Source organism: Felis catus, chromosome A1, assembly GCF_018350175.1.
Source record: "Felis catus isolate Fca126 chromosome A1, F.catus_Fca126_mat1.0, whole genome shotgun sequence".
NCBI classification, from domain to species: Eukaryota; Metazoa; Chordata; class Mammalia; order Carnivora; family Felidae; genus Felis; species Felis catus.
The window spans coordinates 41,454,988-41,469,091 of record NC_058368.1 but is presented as its reverse complement, the minus strand read 5'-3'; the positions used below and the strand labels follow the sequence as shown (position 1 = coordinate 41,469,091).

At 33.7% G+C, this 14,104-nt stretch overlaps 1 long non-coding RNA gene across 1 annotated transcript in view; it reads left to right on the top strand.

The window, feature by feature from the left end:
- Positions 1-9,649, top strand: part of LOC109492581 — a 35,159-nt gene extending 25,510 nt beyond the window's left edge. The window contains exon 3 of the long non-coding RNA XR_006595443.1: positions 9,217-9,649. This is a non-coding gene — a long non-coding RNA (uncharacterized LOC109492581). The remainder of the gene's footprint in view (positions 1-9,216) is intronic.
- Positions 9,650-14,104: the final 4,455 nt, after the last annotated feature.

Sequence of the window (14,104 nt, the reverse complement as noted above, 5' to 3'; positions counted from 1 at the left end):
GTGAAATGAAAATTGAGTAGTAATCTCATGCTTTTGCAGATGAGGAAATACAAGCATGGAGATATATAAATAACTGAAGTCACACAACAGTTATTACCAAATTAAAACAGACATAATTTTGTTTATTTTGAGTTAGCTCTGTTACTCTACATTTTATTTTATATGTTTTTTCATAGAAAGTAATTTCCTGAAATTTTAACATTTATGATTAAGAAAATTTCCTGATACGTGATACCTTTACAATCCTTGAATGAGGTAGAGATAGTGCAGAGCAACTATAATAGACAGACATGTTCTATGCCTCCATAGAGTTTGTTGTGTATATGTTATGAATTTTGAAAGAAAATACATAAAGGCACATTATTGTAGGAGATGCCTGATTTGTGTAATAGGTCTGAAGTTCAAAATAGGGATAAAAATAGCTTACAGCCTTATTTTAAGAGCCAAATATGAGCTAATGCACAGAAAATCCCTAGCACAGCACCTGCCTCATACTAGGGACTAAATGAATGGGTAGTTATTGTTATCATTATTAATACAATTGTTGGCATTAATGAATTTCAATGTCATAAGAAGAATGCAATTTAGAAAGAAATACAGGTTTACTGTAGAATAAGAAATCTTAAAACTTACTAAATGTCATTTAAGTCGCGTTTATTAGCCACTTAGAAAAATTCACTTTAGCATTCCTTTCAAGTAAGCTACCCTGGTGCATTTAATATACTATTAATTTGCAAAGCTGATGAGAAAGAGCAAGTGATTTGGGTAGTAAAATCGTAAAAGAAGTGTGTGGACATTTAGTAATTGTGCTGAGGGATTAAGGCAATTATAGAAAAAATGCAGGCTAAAAGTGCCATTGAAGAGAATTTTTTTAAACATTTATTATTCAGATGACTCATCTAAAATGGATAACTGCTCTGACTGATTATTGCTCAAGACTGTTTAATTTCTTTAAATGACTTAATCACTGAAAAACTTCATGTAGAAGTTTGGATTTCAGGTAATTATTGAAGGAGAAAGAAAAGTTGCTTGGCAGTAGATCTCAGTTTGAAATTAGGAATAAAATGAGAACAATAAAACATGCACCATGAAATTTCTCTCAAGGTTAATGATAATTCAGTTTTAGGAACTATATATTCAGACAGGGCTGGCTCTTCGCAAGACTAAAGTAAGTGAAGTGTATCTTTGGTGCATCCAGTCATTATTCATTACCTTTTGTTTTCGTCTGTGGATACCCTCCTGTCCTCTCTCATGCCCCTCCATCTTACCAATGACAACCCATTGTAACCCGCTCTGAGAATGTGTGTACTAATCCATGTGTTATCCAAGAGTATTTGCATTTTAAGTCTAAACTCCGATAGTGGAATGACAGTCTATAGTTTTAGCCAATATATTTTAAGAAAGGAAGAAAGTTCTTTTGTTGTTTAGTTTTCCAGGAGGAGGAAGGGGAGAGGGAGGTCGAAGGACCTTCTAGGGCTTGGAAATTGTTTCCAGGTAGGATGACCATATGTCTTAGTTTTCCCAGAAGAGTCCCAGTTTACATCCATTATTCTGGCATAATTATTAATTATGTCCTATTTAACATTAAAAAATGTCAAGGCTTAGAGAATAAATTATATGGCCACTAATTATAGAAACATGTCTATGTATTTTAGCCTAAAATTAATGGATCATTCACACACACACACACACACACACACACAAATTTAAACATCGCTTACTTAAATATTTAAAATGTTATCTAAGTAAGTAATAGATATATTTGTAAAGCTAATGTCCCAATTAATATATAATAATATATCCCAAGCTTGTGTGTAGAAGTTTCTTCCTCCTAAGATCTTGTTCCCAGATATCAAGGCTTCTACAAGAATACCTCTTCTGATTTCTCATTCTGAAAACAAAACAAAACAAAACAAAAACAAAAACAAAGAAACAGTGAATCATCCAATTTACCAGTGCTTTCCATTGATCCATCTTTTTATATGTATAAGCTTAATTTTATTTAAATTATTATATATGTAATCTATGGATATATCAGATAACATTTATAGCTATATAAGATAAATCTTATATAGATAAGATAAAATTAAATCACCAAATTTCAGGATTTTACCTAAACAGAGGTTTTTCATTCAAAGAAATTCTGAAAGAGTTTGAGACTCTCTAGGACAGCTCCTAGTTGTGATGAAAGAATTTGTCTGTCTTGTGCCTCCACAATGGTCCAGAGTTGTTATAGGAAAGGAACACAGAACCTGGTACATGGTGAAGTCTTTTCATTGCTTCAACCTGAAAGTGACACTTATTACTTCCACTCATGATCCATTGACCAGAACTAGTAACAATTCTGACCATCAGATATTCCTTTTCTACCTTATAACCATGAAAGAAAACACTCATCCCCTCTCCATGAGGGGGATTAGAACCAATTCTAAGGTTCTATCCCATCACTGCATCAGGCTCAGAAGTCCAGAATCTCTGATAATACACAGTGTTCTCTATGTCAAGTCATATGTAGCTCCATCACTTTATCTCCCTTTGTACATACACCAAGCATTCGGTGATGAAACAAGGATGGGAAGATTGCAACGAACACTCTCATTCAGGAAGAAGAACAGAAAACATTCCACCGTCATAAATCCATAGTAACTTTTAAATCCCACTGGGAAAATATTGCACTAGGGATGAGGTAGGTGCTTTGAGTAAGCCCTGATTCTGCTCTCAGGGAGATACCCCCTTGCCCACTGTTCTCTGTGACCCTTGGCCCCAGGCTCCAGCAGGTTCTTTCTTTTCTACTCTCTCTCTTGATAACAACTGAAGTGAGTTCTTAGAAATGTGCCTTTTTGGGGGGCTATCTAGCTTTCTATGCTTGTTTCATATCAGTCTCGATTTCTTGATTTAGTGGAGTTAACCTGTTAAAAGATAGCAGATATGGTAGAATAATGGGTAAGAGTGTTTTCTGTAGAATGTGTTTTTGTATCAAGCCATCATCAAGCCACTTGAGCAACAGGTCTAAAGCCACACTTTCAAATGCACTTATCAGTTAAAAGTTGACATTTCCATCTCTGTTTGTGGATCTCCTATATGTCTTATTTTTCACTTAGTTCTAAACTGAAAATGAAATAGTAATTATTTATTTCCTAAAATCTCGTCAACATTACTTACATTATATTCTAAAGATATTAAATTTTACTAATGCATCTAATAAAGATGATTTTGTTAATCATGTCTTCTCAAGGCTGGTTAAACTATTTTGAATCATGTCTATCTTAATGGAATTTATTTGACAGGTAGAAATTTTTGAATGTTACAGTACATTAGGCTCATTATTTTCATTATTCACAAAGGGTATCAGAAAAGTAAAAATAATTTCTACATGTTAAAGTAATTATTTTTTGCATTTAGGATGAATTACTATTATTAAATATAGTATAATTTTGATGAAAATGTATTTATATATAAAGAAAATGACATTCAAACAAAATTTAAATGAAGTAACATATAGTAAGTTTTTATGGGTTTTACCAGTCTTGATCTAGTACTTCAGTTAATTTTTTAATAAACATTTTCCAAGTCTGTTTCTGGAGACTATAGAGGATGAATATCTCTCTTAGCTAATGGTATCATTTTCACCCCGGAGAATATTTATTTCTGACACAAACTAGCTTTTGGCAATAACGTTCTGCTAATTTTGTGACTCTTAATAATTATAATTATTCTCCCCTTTTCTGGTTTATATCATGAATGAGAAATACCTTTTTTAAAATATGTATATTTTTCTCCCTTAAAAGAAAGACCTAATCTCAGAGATTTAACTGTGTGTAGTTATCTGTCTCATTCAATGAATTCTACTCTTAAACATACTTTCCCATAAATGCTTCAATAGCATTGAAAATACCATCTAATAAAGGAATCATACAAGAATGTATTTATAAATTCTTTATCAATGTCAGTCCAAATTTGTAATCTATTTTAACATTACTAAGAAACTTTTGAGATACATTTCTCTGAATTTTTCCTTTGAAATATTTTAAGGACCTGTCAGGTAAGGAGAATAGTAATATCTATTTAACTGTATCTTCACAGTTGATACTAAGAGATTCTTGATAGTTCAGTAATAGTAATGACTTGCATTCATCCAGTGCCTTTTCTAGAGTGATTACTTGGCCACTGGGCTGAGACCTTAAAGTAGATTATAAAGTTTAATCATCATAACCACTCAAGGAATTAGACAATATACCTCCACTTTATGCTAAAGACTCTAACTCCTAAGGAGATTATGTAATTTGGTAAAGGGAATGCAGCCAAAAGGCAGACAGGATTCTATTGCAATTCTTTCTAACTTCAAAGCTATTCATAAAAATTTATGTTGTGTAGACCCATTGGACCAAGCACAGTGCTCAGTGCATGCTGAGTGCCTAATAAATGGAGTTTGGTATACTAGAACTGAGAAAGTCATATATACCAGGAAGTAGGATTTTCAACCTAGAGTTTAGTAACATATTGACTAATTTGTCTTCTAAATTATATTAAAAATCAAGGACACGTTTGCAAAAGTCTTTGGAATGCAAAGAACTGTATAAATGGGAGCTGATAATCTTCCGGGTTCTCTAATGTCCTTCTTGTAACAGTCAAGGGAATAATTGATTTTACAGAGCTACTGTTCTAAAGCTTTCCTCTGCCTATAGACAGGCATCAACAGCTGATTGTCTGCAGGTATTTGCCTGGGGGAAGCTATTGAATGTCAATGCAAATCAGGGAAGTTTCCTCAACTGTAGAAAGTTACTGGCAGGAACCTTGAGGCATAGGTGTATTTTAAGACAGTAGAACGTCACATTATGTCAATAACTTTATATTACCAAATAACTAATTTTTTACATTGATATCAGTTGTTTTCTAATTTCTTTATCATACATCTTATTTTAAAGCATATTACTAGCAAGCTAAAATGTTGATGATTGTGGATAAGGTTTAAAACATATTTATATGATTTTAAAAACATAACTTTCAAGTTGCCAGTATTATAGTTTTTGACCAAGGTGAATACACAGAATTTGAAATGATACTCATAATAATAATTATAGCTTAACATTGTGCTGTTTGCTAAATTTAGACAATCTTTTCATAAGATTACATTTTATAAGTACACTTTGATTTAAGAGAGAAAAAAAAAATACCAGAAATGGAATACTAAACCGGCATTATCATTTGCATATTTTATCTGTTACTTTTTGTTCTCCAAAAGAAATGGTATAAGTTTCTAATGACTTGGGACCCAGCCACCTGTCATTCTAAAGAATGTTTTCCTCTTCACAAGTAACATGGTGTGCTAATTAACTGTTAAAATTTGGGGTAGGGGGTTGAGAAATAAAAGTGATAATATGTTAAAGTGAAAAAATCCAAACATTTTTCTATTTAGATGCATTTATTTTACTATTCCTAGTAAGACAAAAATTGGTGGAATTGTTATGCTAAGAAGAAACAATGTCACTTTTTAAATTACAATCTAGATGAGGATCTATGAAACACAGGCAGTCACACCAAAAATAGACTTTCTTATTCTTGAGGAAAATCAGTATTGATGCCAAATGAGCAGCATCAGAAATATATATATATATATATATATATATATATATATATATATACATATATATATATATATACATATATATATGTATATATATAAACACACACACATATATATGTATATATGTATATAAATATATATATAAAAGTAATATATATATATATTCTATCAATATGGTAGAGATAATTTGGATATTAGATTTAAACCCAAATGTTCAGTTTAAGATACTGTCTTAGTAGTTCTCAGACTTCATCTCTTCATGCTAAATAGTTATCAAGACATGGAAAGCATAAAACTCACAACATTGGAAACTGAGACTGGCTGATAACTCATTGCCAGGACATGAAAAATATTTTGGCTAATAACACTGCACATGTTTGAAAGCAGGTATGAGACATAGACAAAGGGAGAGATTAGATATATATCATTCCATTTCCCTGGAGTCATAGAAGGATGCACACAATATGATCAATGTCTCGGGCATTGAGAAATTACAAAGAAAGAATAGATCGTCCAGGATGACTAGGCATGATGTAGTGAATCTTAGGATGTACAGATTTCACAGGAAAGGATGCTCTGATGCAAGTAAAGGGTTTTATAAGAGAAATTTATTTTCTAGGAAATGCAGCAGTTTTTTCTTTATCATTTTTCAAATCATCACAGAAACACACTGGTATTAGAGCAAAGGAAACTTACACTATTTAATTTTGTTCAATGCTGAGAGTTTTGTCAAGAGATGTATGTACTAATCAGTTTTCTAGATATGGATAAGGAATAGGATTCAACCAGCAACCCTTGGGCAATAAATACCACAAGGGCAGCCTCCATACCCTTTTGGTTGGCAAAGATCATGACTAGAGCTATCTCTCCTCATCCAAGAATGATTAATAATAAAAATCAACATGGGGCATATAGAAAGTTCTTCAGAGTAAAGAAAAGACAATGCCATACTAAAAATTCAAGGGGAGGATATGCCTCTGAAAGTTGTACAATAAATAGATTTGAATTTTAAAACAATTATTTAGAATCCTTAAAAGACCTCTTCCCTATAAACAGAAATAGGATCCTACCAGAAAGTAAAGGATTGATACTGAATGTGAGTTCATTGAGAGTTATATTGGAAGGAATCTAAAAACATAAATCAATAATATAAACTTCCAATAGAGGCAGTGAAAAATAAAATTCATCTCTTGGATCATCATAGCATTGTAAAAGACAAATCTGAGAAAGAATTTCATAATGTGGAAGAGGAAATCGAGATTAAAATATGAGAGAGAAGTTGGTAAGTATGGGAGACAAAGCCTGCAGTCCAGTTTAAGAGTTCCAGGAGCTCAAAGAAAAAGAATCAATACCCATTAGAATTAAATAAAGAAAATTTTCTGGAAAAGAAACAATAACATAGATCCACTATTTGAACGGTTTTATTGTGAATCAGGTACAATCAATCAATAGATTTTCACCCTAGTTCAAGCATGTACAAATTTTTAATTATAATCATAAAGAAAGCCCTTCATTCAACTAAAAAAAAAGCAAAATGATATATTTATGAAGAATTAAATTTCATTTTGGCTTATAATCTTTTCTGAAATAGTGCATGCTAATATATATACATATAAATGTTATTTGAGAATTTTAAGTTCATGTAAGTTTTAATTAATATTTAAAGCCTACACATATTGATATTCTCAGAAACACAAGATGATCATTATAGCATGTGGTTACCATCCTGAAAAAAATATATAAACTGAATGCATATTTTGGTTCCCTGCAGAACAAATTAACATTAAAAACTCAAAATTTCGGAAAGGGTTTTACAAGGGGTGACCATGAAGTGCTGATACTCATAAGCTGTTGAAAATTACATTTAAAAAAAATTTGTAAGTTTGATAATAAAACAATAAGCTCAGTATAATCATTGAAATATTACAGAATTCAGAAATAGGATATATTTTAAAGTTAAAAATATGTGAGTACCTAAGAGAGCTTGGAGGGGACTTCTCCTCCAGTTGATTCTTGAGATGTGGTAGCCACTACAGATACCCTGACTGTAACCTCCTGAGGAACACAGAGCCAGAGGCACCCCCTAAACTGTTCCTGACCTGTGAAAACGGTGGGGTAACAAACAAACAATACATAAAATATTTGGGTGTATATATATGCATATTTGTGTGTGTGTGTCTGTATACAGCCTCTATGTTTTGGGTACTTTGTTACACAGAGGCTAACATGCAAAAGAAAAAAAAGGCAAAAACTAAGTAGAGGGAAACTTAAATTACAAGTACCCTTAGAGTATAAGAGTGAAGCCATAAAGGAAAGCAGAAAAATATTTAAAAAAAAGTATTCATTAAATGAATGATATTGAATATTAATGTATACTATATAGGTGGCATATATTATATATATTTACATACACTGTGCGTGCATGTATAGGGAATGGAGAATTGGAAAATAAAGTCGAAGCAAAATTCTAGAGATAACAAAAAGATAGAGGAAGGGATAATAGGAGGTGAATAATAAAATAAGCAAAAACTATAAAAGATCAGACCAGAAGGCCTGATTTCTGAATGAAAAGATTTGTAGGAAAGGAGAACTGGGGAAAAGTAAGGGAGAAAATCATCAAAGAAATATTTCAGAGAAGATCACCAGAAGTGAAGGAAATATATTACTAGATTAAAAAACCCCTTGAGGTCTCAGTAAAATAAATTAAGAATATCCACAGCAAGACAGATTATTCTGAAAATTCAGAGCTCTTGATAACTTAAGAACTCATAGAGAGGAGCGGCACCTGGGTGGCTCAGTCGGTTTAGTATCTGACTGGATCAGGTCATGATCTCACAGTTGGTGAGTTGGAATCCCACATCGGGCTGTCTGCTGTCAGCACAGAGCCTGCTTTGGATCCTCTATCCCCTTCTCTTTCTGCCTCTACCCTGTTCGTGTTCTCTCTGTCTCTCTGTCTCTCTGTCTCAAAAGTAAATTAAAACAAACAAACAAAAAAACTTGTTGGGCCTGGCACTGACAGCTCAGAGCCTGAAGCCTGCTTCAGATTCTGTGTCTCTCTCTCTCTCTGCTCCTCCCCCACTCTCATTCTGTCTCTTTCTCTCTCTCTCTCAAAAATAAATAAACATTTAAAAAATTAAATTTGAAGAAATAATGTGATTTTAAGCTAAAAATATGTACTTAGCTCAACTATAAATTAGGTCTGAGGGTAGTATAGAAACATTTCAAATGCAAAACTTCCAAAACAACTTAATATCATGTCCCATCCTTAGGTAGTTGCAATGGTCAACAACTCGCTTTTGTCTAAAGGTCCACATAACAAATAATTTACATTTTGTATGGACCATCAGATCTGTGTTGCAGCCACTGGATTCCGCCCTTGTAGTGTGAAACGACCTATAGACAATACATAAATGAGGAAGTATGGCTGTGTTCCAATTAGCTTTATTTATGGAAAATGAAATTTGAACTTCATAAACTGTCATGTGTATGCTATGAAATATTATTCTCTTGTCCCTATACATTTAAAAATGTAAAAATTTGAACTTCATAAACTGTCACATGTATGCTATGAAATATTATTCTCTTGTCCCTATACATTTGAAAATGTAAAAATTATTTCCACTTCTGTCTAGTACAAATTGGATGGAGAACCAGATTTGGCCTGAAGGCCCACAGGTTGCTGACTCCTGGTTATTTGAAGATAAGCTTCCCCAGACGGAATTAACCAAGAAAGAGGAAGTTATAAATGCAAGAATATAGAGGATCCAACACAGAAAAGAGGCAAGTTGAATCCTCAGGATGATGGTGAAGACAGATCCTACGAAGATAGGATCCACCACCCATTGAGGCTGGAACAGGAGGACAGAGGACTCCGGGGAGATTTGAGCCAGAAGACAAATTGAACCCAAGCAAAATAAAACAACACAAAAATGATAGACTTTCCAATGTGTCCATTATATTGAAAAGAATGTGAAAGGTTTGTTGGAGTCTTGGAGAGAAAGAATCATGATGGTTGCAGAAGAAAAAAAGGAACAAACAAATTAGATAATGATTCATAGGTTAAAACACAGGAACAGAAAAAGAGAGGTCAGACAAGAAAAACATTTAAGCATCGTAACTGAGTTGTATAGATCTGAAGAATAGTTCCTGAGTCATAACAAAAATCACAAGATATTGGTTTAACAAAAACCGTAATACAACTATATTGGAGACACTGTTAGAAGTACATGTAAGGGTGGGAATGGGAGGAGGTTGTTAAGTAGCTAAAACTGAAAATTCAATAAATAGTACTAGAAGCCTATTATTTAGAAATATGGATGTAACCACCCAAAGAAATAGGTAACAGTGGTAAGTTCCTATTTCTGGAAGTGTAGAGGATAAGGAAGGCTGGGAAGAACCACCATTTGTACTTACCTATCATGCAAATGTATTTGAAATAGTGTTTTAATACCAAAGCATTTTATTTATTGAAAAAAAATTTAATGTTTATTTATTTTTGCAGAGACAGAGAGAGCATGAGCGGGGAGGGGCAGAGAGAGAGGGAGACACAGAATCTGAAGCAGGCTCCAGGCTCCGAGCTGTCAGCACAGAGCCTGACGCAGGGCTCGAACTCAAGGACCGTGAGATCATGACCTGAGCCGAAGTTGGACGCTCAACTGGCTGAGCCACCCAGGCGCCTCAATACCGATGCATTTTAATACACCCCCCAAAATAAATAGAAAGTAGTAAAAAATCAAGTTCTGTTCTATAAATGGCGGTAACCTAGAGGATGTAATAACGGTAATACTAATGATACGACAATTATATTTCTTAGCAATAAAAAATATAAAATACATTAAAATAGCTGCAAGAAAGGATTGGAGAGCATCCAAAGAAGATAAAGCTTGAAGGAATCTTCCATTAAAAAGAAAAAAGTTTTAACTGGTTCCCTCTGCCTGGAATGCCTCCTCTCCAAATATCTGACTAACTTCTGCCTTTCCCAGCTTCACTCCCCAAGAAAGTGCTGCCTCCTCACTGATGTGTCTCCTCTTCACCCAACACACAGTTTTTGTTTCATTTCCACAGGTGTTTACAAACATCTGGCATAGTATGTTTTAACTTTTTTCTTGTTGCTAGTTTTCTCACTGTCTGTCTGTTCTCTTTAGAATGTAAAACTCTCCATGGCAGAGATTTTTATCTGTTTTGCCGCTTCTGTATTCCCAAAATTTAGAGCAGTATCTGGCACATCGTAGGCATCCGTAGATATGTGTTCTAATGAAAATTGTCTTTTGATACATTAGACACAGTAAGCAAAACTAAATAGTGTAAGAATTTCCAATTTTCCCAAATTAATTTATAGATGTAATGAAACATATATATATCACTTCTCCACGGGTTTTTTTGTTGGAACTTGTCAAAATAATTCTCAACTTCAGAGTAATCAGTAATTATTGCAGTAGAAGGAGCAGGGAACTGTCAGATGGATGGTGGCTAGTGTCGTTAAGGCAGTGAAAATAAAGATGAATTTGGAAAATAAGGAAATATGATTTCCCAACAAAATGTTAAAATGTGGTATAAAAGGGGCGCCTGGGTGACACAGTCGGTTAGGCGTCCGACTTCAGCCAGGTCACGATCTCGCGGTCCGTGAGTTCGAGCCCCGCGCTGGGCTCTGGGCTGATGGCTCAGAGCCTGGAGCCTGCTTCCGATTCTGTGTCTCCCTCTCTCTCTGCCCCTCCCCCGTTCATGCTCTGCCTCTCTCTGTCTCAAAAATAAATAAGCATTAAAAAAATTAAAAAAAATAAATAAAATATCGTATAAAATACAATAATGTCAAAAATCAGCTTGAATAAAAATCTGCAAATACGTAAATGGAGCAGAAATGCAGCCTCAAAAACAACAGTGATCTGAGCAGTACTGATGGGTTAGTCATAAAAAGTTGCAGGAAATAGTAGGTATCTGGGGAGTTTTTGTTAGTTTATTTGCTTACAACATACACCCAAATAAATTCCAGAGGTTTAAAATAAGTTAAATAACACTTTTTATAAAAACAGAATAATACAGATACCAGAAAATACAGGTGAATATCCCAGACACACAGAAATTATTTGAGTCATGTTTTACCTGGTCTTTTAACGCTGATATTTCAGAAGTCATCACAGATAAAACTAACAGACAATTGACTAATAAAAACATTTTCAAACCTGTTTTCCTCTAAAAAGCTTGAAGAACTCTTCCAAAGTATAATGGCATTCAATTTTTTAAAAGAGAGCAAAAGACTAAAACAGAAATGTTTAGCTTCACCAATAATTTTTAAAATGCAAATTAAGAAAAAAAACCCAATAAGATGATATGTCCCCTGTTCCCAACTGGCTAACCCTAAAATTAGTAATTAATACACTTAAGTATTTTCATATCCTTGTGGGGGAAAATGAAAATTGGTTCAAGCTTTCTGGAGGGAAATTTGGCTCTCTGATCAATATTTTTACTTTCAATAATAAATCCTAAATAAATAGTCAAGAATCAAACTGTGTTTGATGCTCCAGAAATTTCTTCAAAGCATTAAGATTGAAAAATAATAGAACAACCTAACATTCAACAGTAAAGAAATAGCTTAATAAATTAAGTCATTTAATTCAGCTCAGGTAAATGATGGTATATTAATATGATAACATTTTTGTAGCTATTAATGTTCAAAGCATGCCTAAATATGTAGGAAACTCCTCATGATATGTGGAAAACCAAATAGATAACATTAACCTGATTTTTAGAATGATCCCAATTTCTTTCTTCCCATTTATAATACACATATAATGCATTCTGTCAATCTACTCATCTATCTACCAATCTTCTAGTTTATCTATCTATATATCTATCATCTATCATATCTAATTTTAACCTAGGTGTACTGCATTAAACATAATGTGTAGTATGAATATAAACTCTCTTTCTCACAAACACACTAATTTTTAAGTGATTACATCTGGTTATAAAACTGCAGGTGACTTAATTCTTCCATCCTCTCTTCTGCATTTTACATTTTGTGCAATGAAGATAAAACATTTTATCATTCAATGAAAGAATTGAATAAAAGTATCCATAAACTTTTCCTGAGACCTATTGAAGTACAATCCCCAAACTCTCATAGTTTAAATCGTGGCAGTTTCATGACTGTCTCAAATAAGGAAGTCAGAAAATAGAATGTAGCAACTAAGGGTTGGATGTCACTGCTTTCCTTTGCTGAAAAGCTCTTCTTTCATAGCTATTCACTGTTTATAAATGACAGCACAAAAGGATAATTGGGAAGAGTTGCCTGATACAAAGAAAAAGGAAAAATTCTCTGAAAGTCTTCTGCTAGAGAGTTATTTTTGGAGATCTTTAGTGGGCAGAATGGTCCTTCAGCAAGGCTTGAGCTACTGAATGCATTTGTGTCTCTATCAGTTTTCTCAGAAAAGCTACAATAACTACCACCCACCCATCCAACCAAAACACACATAAGATTGTAACATTTTATTCTTTTACTGTGCAACAGTCCTAGTTTTAAAATGCCGCAATGTAACTACTGTGCTTGAAGGGATGGAGAACTGTAATCTGTTTTTTTGGGGAAAATGCTTTTTGTGACCCAGAGGTGCCAGATTTTGGTAATACTGTCTCAAGAATAGTGTCAAATTTTTGTCTACATTTTATTTTCTCTTCTGCATAACCTGTCTACTCTCTCCCTCTTTTGTCACCCCTTGTGATACAATACGCTTATGGTGGCTACTATTACAAGGTGTCCATAGATAAAATTGAACATGACAAACTTGTGAAATAAACTTATCCCAGAGTGAGAAAACTATTCATAGAACATTCACTGTTTGCAGGTGTTGGTTTTTTTACATCTTTAATTGACTAATTTATTTCATCTTCACGACAGCCTGTGTTATACTGTGAACACTCCTTTTGCTCTCAGATTAAGATACAAGACACAGAGAAGGCAAGGATCTTACCCAGGTTTACACAGCTAATAAATAGATGATGAGCTAAGATATAAACCAGGGATTCTGGCCCTTAAGCACGATAGTAAATTTTCCTGACATTTTTGCAATGATCTATTGAGTCCCTTTGTGAAAAATCCCCTCTAATGTGTTGGGTGCAGGGTTTTTGTTTTGTTTTGTTTTGTTTTGTTTTAATGCATGTAAACTCCTACTGTGAATCAATTTTGGGGATCATTTTCCTGAAACCACACAAAAAAGTAACTTGATACTGGAAGGGAGAGGCTGTTTCTTTCCTCCCTTCTTATTCTGAAGGATGCGAAATTTACAGCAGGTTTGGTGGTGAGAGAGGCATCAGATCAGCAAGGGAAACAGTGGGCCCATAGAATACTTTTTTTTCTTTTTGGCAATGGTGTCTGCAGTTGCAGCAAGGCCGTGTTTTAATTAATTTTCAGGAAAAGCAGTGATTCTTGGGAAGATAACATCCAGCTCCACTTTGAAACACATCTGAGTTCTAGACCCACTGGCAAAAGTCAGATAAATTCTTCCTGACATTTTGGATGTAAAGAAA